Source organism: Vigna umbellata, chromosome 9 (genome assembly GCF_029865625.1).
Source record: "Vigna umbellata cultivar VRB3 chromosome 9, Vumbellata_1.0, whole genome shotgun sequence".
NCBI lineage: Eukaryota > Viridiplantae > Streptophyta > Magnoliopsida > Fabales > Fabaceae > Vigna > Vigna umbellata.
In genome coordinates this window covers 47,944,831-47,952,738 of record NC_142173.1, presented here as the reverse complement: position 1 = coordinate 47,952,738, position 7,908 = coordinate 47,944,831, and positions in this window count along the sequence as shown.

The window sequence follows — 7,908 nt, the reverse complement described above, 5'->3', positions numbered from 1 at the left end:
TCCATTTCGTCCAGCAGCTGCACATCCACGAGAACTACATGGTGATGATTCATGGAGAAAGGGGTCTCTCGGGTTTTTTTTTTTTTCCAGCAGTAAGCACACAGTGATTTTAATTTGAGAAGTTCACACACTTTTTCTTGAAGTTTTATTCTAGTTGCATGGAGTTTCTTGTGCCTTTCACTTATTAGCATGTTGCATTTCTTTTTATTCCCGCTGCCATGATAATGTTTTCTAATTTATTTTCTTTGTACTTTTTCGTAGCACTTCATTTATTAGGTCTCATTTTCTTATTCCAATTCCTGCTGCTTGTGAAGTTGCTCTATGCATTAAATTGGTTAACGGAATCTTGCATTTAATTTCATTCCAAGCTGCAACGTGTTCTTCACTTTCTAGTTTAATCGTTGTAGTTAAATACAATACCATGTATTTCTTTATTATCTGCTGAATTTTAATTAGTTCGCACATCTCGTTGTACGACCGTTCGGTCTTCATGCTTTGCCGATTTATTTTAATGTTTTCAATTATGTTCGATCGTGTTTAATTCCTAGTTTTAATTTAGTTCTTTTGTAATCACAAAAACACTTTCAAACCCCCCCCCCACTACGTGTTTGATCTGAGACTGAACCAAAATTGGTCCTTGAGAGACGACCTAGGAGTCACTTCCTAGTACTATACTGCATTCTTTTATGCACAACTTTTGTTGGGAGGTGCGACCCTCTCATCAAAATGGCGCCGCTGCCGGGGACCAACGGTTCGGTCTTAGGTTTTTGTTGTGTTTGTGTGTGTTGTGTTTTGTCTTGTATTGTGATGTGATGTGATGTTCTGTTTTGTGTGTGCGTGTTGCATGTATAAATGTGTTGTGTTTTATTTGTTTCGTGATTTTTAGTATTCTTCTTTTTCCATGTCTACCTATTTTGATTTCGTGAATACTGCTTGTTTTGCTAGTGCCTCTGATTATGATTCTCCTCCTGCATGTTACTCTGATTGTAATTCATATTCTGCTGATTTCTATGTTGAGAACAATATGACTCATCCTCTAATTTCTGAGAGTGCTCTTTGTGAGCCGGTTTCACTTAAGGAGGATGATCTTCATTGCGATCTCACCCCTGGACTGATACATTTGCTGCCTAAGTTTCATGGTTTTGCAGGAGAATGCCCACACAGACATTTGGAGGAGCTCCACATCATGTGCTCTTCAATGAAGCCTCCAGATGTCCCTCTTGATTACATTTTCTTGAGCGCATTTCCGCATTCATTACAAGGAGCAGCTAAGGATTGGAAAGACTCTCTTCCTCTAAGATCCGTTACCGATTGGGGATATCTTGAGCATCAGTTTCTGAGCAAATTTTCCCCTGTGCAATATGCTTACAGCAACGGTCTTGGATGGAATGACCCTACCTTGGGATGGTATGATGCTCCACAGCATCAATATCAAGAACCACCATTCCAGAGTACTTTTATGCCTCCACCAGTCCAGCAATACGAGAGTCAGCAGTATAGTGCTCCTGCCGAAATAGCTCCTCAGCCTTCTACTTCTGAGCCTACATTGAAGGAGTTGTTGGAGCAGATGACCATGCAGAACCTTCAGTTTCGGCAAGAGAACATGCAGTTCCAGCAAGAAATAGGAGCTGCCATTCAGAGTATGACTGATCAGATAGGGCAGATGGCCACTCAACTCACTAAGGAACAGTCTCAAGATTCAGAGTTACCATTTCAGACTGTTCAGATTCCAGATGATGATGATAGTGGCATCAACATAGAAGATGGGGAGAAGAGTCATGAACTTACTATTGTGCCATCTACTTTCCCATCATACTATGTCCCTACTCTTGCACCTGAGGAGAGTGATGAGTATTTTGAGGAGCAGGCAGAAATAAGCAATAACCCTGAACCAGGTAGACCACCTTCATCTTCCCACACTTTTGCAATCTTCAAGGAAGAGGAGGTAAGCATACCTCAATTTGATTATGTTGATGATTATGTGGTTGAGAGGTATACTGATGATTATATTGTTGTTGAGTCTGATTTTAATTTCCCCTCTATGCATGATGAGAACCAATTTTTGCTGTCGCATCCGAATGTTTATTCTCCATGCATTGAACATGAATCTGAGTCTGCAGTTGATATTGCTTGTGATTTTGAAATTGATTCATGTTCTGAGGATGTATCTGAGGTTCAGTCTGATAAATTGGGATTGGGTGTTATACCTCTGCATGCCATTTCTTTGGAGCCACATTGCACTAACCATGTTGCAGGAGGTACACAGGAATTTGACCAACATGCACCCACAGTGGAAAATAAAGGTGCTAACACTGACAAAAGCTTCAAGATCAATAGGCACTAGCTGAACCTGCTCATCGACAATCTTTGCTTCTTAGATCCAGCTGTGGATGATATCTCCCTGCTAGATCAAATCTGGAGGATGAAGCAATTCTTCCTCAAAACTTCCTGGCTGGATCCAATGGCGGAAGACATCCCCCTGCAAGTCCAAAATTGGCAACTGCCACCATGATCAGGGGAGTTTTCTTTCTCTCTTCTCCCCTTTTCCTCACTTTTATTGCACTTTGTCGATATCTGATGACTGTTCTGATTGTTTGATCTGCTGATTGTGACACATTGAGGACACTGTGTAGTTTAAGTGTGGTCTATTGGGGGAGATTTTTATTTGTCTTTGTTAGTTTTTGTTTTCTTGGTTAAATTTTTTCTTTTCTAGGTTATTTTTGTCGTGTCTTGTGTACAGTTTTACATGTTTCTCTTGATTTCTGGACTTTGTTTAGGTTGTAGATGTGTCTTTCACTTCATTGATACTCTGATTTGTTTGAAATCCTTGCTTTTCTTTGCTTGGGAAGATGGTTATGATTTTTGAGAGTTGAATTGATTGTGACAGAATTACCCTGTGTGAGATTTGAGCCACTTTATGTTCTTTCTTGTGTGTGATATGTCTCTTGATTGCTTGCGCATATGCCTTCGCTTGACTCTTTTTGATGATTCTTGATTGATATGCATGTTTGGAAGTGATAAAGGCAATTTTGTTCTTGAGCCTCTCTAGCCAAATAAGCTTACCTTGTTTTGATCCTTTGATAACCCCTTTTGAGCCTATACTTTCCCCTATTTCTTTGTTTTGAAGCTCATACACTAGCCCTAAGTGAAAAACCATGATTACCTTAACCTTAGGGAATTTTGGAGCTTTGGAAGTGTTTTGGGAACAAGTGTGGTCTCTTAGGGGTTTCTGATGAGTTGGCTAGTTGGTTCCTCTTCTTGTTTTGTTTTGGTAAATATGTGTGTATCTTGTCTTTTACAGTTTTGTTTTGAAAAGAGAAGAAAAGAAAAGAGACAGGATGAAAAAAAGAGAGCAGAAAAACAGTAAAAAAATGAAAAAAAATTGTGAATAATTGTGAATAATGGAGTCAAGAAGAGGACGGAAGTAGAGGTTGTGGGTGTGTTTGAATGTGTTTACACTTGTTCCCCATTGCTCCTCTGTTCCTTATGGTTTGTAGCTTCTTATCCAGATATATATCTTCCCTTGTCCTTTGCCCCATTACAACCATGAAAAGACCTTTTGATTTGAACATGCGTATGTGCTTGAGTTTTGATATTAGAGGCTTGCCAAGTCTGTTGTTGTTTGCTTTCTTGAGTGCATTGAGTTGAAATTCTTCACCTTATACACTTGAGAGAAACACTGATAGTGCATCTGTGAGGTTTTGTTACTTTTGATTCACCTCTTGAACTGATTGATCATTTTGCCATGTTTTGAATTGCTTGGATGATTTCATGAGTATCTGCTTTCTTTGATTTTGTGTTGGATATTATCTACTTCCTTTCTTGGTCCAGATTCCTTGAGAACTGTGTAATTCTGTTTCTGTCATTGTTAATCTTTGTTTTGTGTTTGCTGAATTGTGTCACTTCCCTGGATGTCCTCTGAACTATTCCTTGATTTGCGTCTTGATTTTGCCCAGGAGTGCAAAAGACTAAGTGTGGTCTATTTTGATGAACCAATATTTTCCTCACTTCACTTAGTTTAATGTGCTAGAATTAGTCGGGGAATTATGCTTAAACGTCCGGTATTTTCCTGTTTTTCCTAATTGTGCTTAATTTGATCGGAAATTCTTATTTTAACTAATTTGAATTATCTGAGCTTATTATTTTGCATTATTAATTATGGGAAAATTTTGGATAACTTTTTGGGACATTAGAAAGCTAAATGAGAAATGGAAATTGAGCCAATGCATCTTAGCCATTTTTATTTTCGTTGGCTGCCGCGTGAATGTTGTGTCAACTTGTGTGTCTTCGTTTGAGTTCAATTCTTATCCGTTTTCCATGCAATTTTTTTTCATAGTTTCGTCTGGATGTCTATTTTAACGTATAGTTTTTACTTTGTTCAAATTCGTTCTGTGCTGTTCCCAGTATTTATTTTACTCTCATATGTCAGTCCAGTAATTACTGTTTGAGTGATTTCTAATCTGTTGCATTGTTTGCTTGCTGTTTAGTAATTGTGGTGGCTGGAATTGATCATTGGACAGTGCTAAAACCTCCCAACACTCTTAAACAAGGAATCCAACAGCTTGGGAGGCACTCACGGCCTCCACATCTCATAATTGTGCTTTAAGAGGAAAAAGTGCAAGCTGCCACATTGGAGAATTTTTCTTTGGAAAATTAAATGTGTGAGTCCGTGAAGCTGGAAGGAATGAGGGGGCCACCACTCACATTATTTTACATTGGCTTAGTAAAGCTCACGGGAAGGAGGTAGCAGGCAGGAGAGGAAATTCATTCTTTTGGCTTAGGAAAAAGTGTAGCTGATTTAATTTGGAGAAGCTTAAAGGGGTGTGACGGCTGGAAGAAGTGAAGACGCTGATCCACTTTTCTTTTTGGAAGCACACGTTTATTCCAGCAGCACTTTTGGAGCATCCAGCACGTGAATGAAAGGGGCTTCATTTAGTGAAAAGAAAGAAACCACATGGGCCCATAGAAGACAACACGGAGAGGTGCACACACAGATTAAGAGGTGCACGGCCGGGACACGCTGGCAGCAGGCTGAAGTAAGCTTCATCACGGCCCAAAGGAGTCCAGCAAGCCTTCAATTCCAGATCTCAGCGAGAAGTGGAGTGGCTTTCATTCGGAGATGTTCTTCCAGCAGCAGCAACACGGCCCAAAGCACACAGTAGCAGCCTTGTGTCCAGCCGAGAAGCGTTCCAGTAGCTTGGGAGTCAGCACGTTGGGCTTCATTTTCCAGCAGCCTCCATGGCCCAGCAGCAAGAATGGGAGGTGCACAACACAGCAATAAACGGACACACTCTTTTGGGCTGGAGCTGCAGGACCACGGAGGATGCTTTTTGCTGTGAATGAGGTGACCTAGTAACTGAAAACGGAGGGGGGAGCACTGTTACATTAGATTATCTTTCACTGAAAAGAAAAAAAACACACGGACATTGGGAGATGGAAGGTTACGGCTGAATAGAGAGCTCCAAGCAGGAGATGGCACATTGAAGGCGCTAGTTTCGTTTTCAATTAAGAAGCACACGATGTTAGGGAAAAGCTCCACGTTAATTTAATTTTGCTGATTTACTCATTGCCCTTTTAAATTAGTTCATGCATTTTTTTTACTTTGAAGTTTTCAGTCTATCAATGAATGTGCAGCGTTGGTGTGCAAGGTGATTCATAAATGAAGTTTTGATTTTTATTCCAGCAACGAGAAATGAGTGCTTCTTTCTTTAGACAATAGCATCACGGTGATTGATTAAGTTTGAAAACTGCTTTCCATTTCGTCCAGCAGCTGCACATCCACGAGAACTACATGGTGATGATTCATGGAGAAAGGGGTCTCTCGGGTTTTTTTTTTCCAGCAGTAAGCACACAGTGATTTTAATTTGAGAAGTTCACACACTTTTTCTTGAAGTTTTATTCTAGTTGCATGGAGTTTCTTGTGCCTTTCACTTATTAGCATGTTGCATTTCTTTTTATTCCCGCTGCCATGATAATGTTTTCTAATTTATTTTCTTTGTACTTTTTCGTAGCACTTCATTTATTAGGTCTCATTTTCTTATTCCAATTCCTGCTGCTTGTGAAGTTGCTCTATGCATTAAATTGGTTAACGGAATCTTGCATTTAATTTCATTCCAAGCTGCAACGTGTTCTTCACTTTCTAGTTTAATCGTTGTAGTTAAATACAATACCATGTATTTCTTTATTATCCACTTCGTCAACTTCCTCAACTTCCCCAACTTCCTCCACTTCCTCCACTTCTTCTTCCTCTTCGTCCACTTCCCATACTTCCTCCACTTCCACCACTTGCTCCACTTTCTCCACCTCCTCCACTTCGTCCACTTCGTCCACATCGTCAACTTCGTGAAGTTCGTCCACTTCGTCCATTTCGTCCACTTCTTCTTCCACTTCTTCCACTTCGTCAACCTCCTCCACTTCCTCCTCTACTTCCTCCAGTTCGTCCACTTCCTCCACTTCGTCCGTTTCGTCCACTTCGTCCACCTCGTGCACTTCGACCACTTCCTCCACTTCATCGACTTCGTAACCTTCGTCCACATCCTCAACTTCATCAAGTTCGTCAGCTTCTTCCACTTCCTCCACTTCCTCCACTTCTTCCACTTCCTTCAGTTATTCTTCACCTTCGTCCACTTCGTCCATAGCGTCCACTTCCTCCACTTCCTCCACTTCCTCTCCTTCATCCACTTCCTCCACATCGTCAACTTCGTCCACTTCGTCCATTTCATCCACTTCTTCTTCCACTTCGTCCACTTCGTCCCCTTCGTCCACTTCGTCAACTTCGTCAACTTCGTCCACTTCGTCCGCTTCCTCCACTTCCCCAACTTCCACCACTTCCTCCCCTTCCTCCACTTCCTCCACTTCTTCTACTTCCACCACTTCCTCCACTTCTTCCACTTCCTCCACTTCCTCCACTTCGTCCATTTCTTACATTTCGTCCACTTCGTCAACTTCGTCCACTTCCTCGACTTCCTCTACTTTGTCTACTTCGTCCACTTGCTCCACTTCGTCCACTTCGTCAACTTCGTCCACTTTGTCAACTTCCTCAACTTCGTCGACTTCCTCCACTTCGTCCACTTCGTCCCAATCGTCCACTTCGTGCACTTGGTCCAGTTTTTCTTGCACTCCCTCCACTCCGTCCACTTCCTCCACTTCCTCCACTTCCACTACTTCCTCCACTTCCTCCAATTCGTCCGCTTCCTCAACTTCGTCCACTGCCTCCACTTCCTCCACCTCCTCCCCTTCCTCCACCTCCTTCACTTCCTCCACTTCCTCCACTTCCTCCACTTCGTCGACTTTGTCCACTTCGTTCATTTCGTCCATTTCGTCCACTTCTTCTTCCGCTTCTACCCCTTCTTCCACTTCGTCCACTTTGTAAACTTCGTCCACTTCGTCAACTTCCTCCACTTCCTCCACTTCTTCTTCCACTTCGTCCACTTCCTCCACATCGTCCACTTCCTCTATATCCTCCACTTCGTCCACTTCGTCGACTTTGTCAACTTCATCCATTCATCCATTTCCTCCACTTCGTCCACTTCCTCCACTTCTTCCATTTCGTCCACTTCGTCAACTTCCTCCACTTCATCCACTTCCTCCACTTCCTCCACTTCCTCCACTTCCTCCACTTCGTCAACTTCATCCACTTCCTCCACTTCCTCCACTTCCTCCACTTCTTCTTCCGCTTCTACCCCTTCTTCCACTTTGTCCACTTTGTGAACTTCGTCCACTTCGTCAACTTCCTCCACTTCCTCCACTTCTTCTTCCACTTCGTCCACTTCCTCCACATCGTCCACTTCCTCTACATCCTCCACTTCGTCAACTTCGTGCACTTCGTCGACTTTGTCCACTTCCTCCACATCGTCCACTTCCTCCACTTGCTCCAATTCGTCCACTTCGTCCATTTCGTCCACTTCG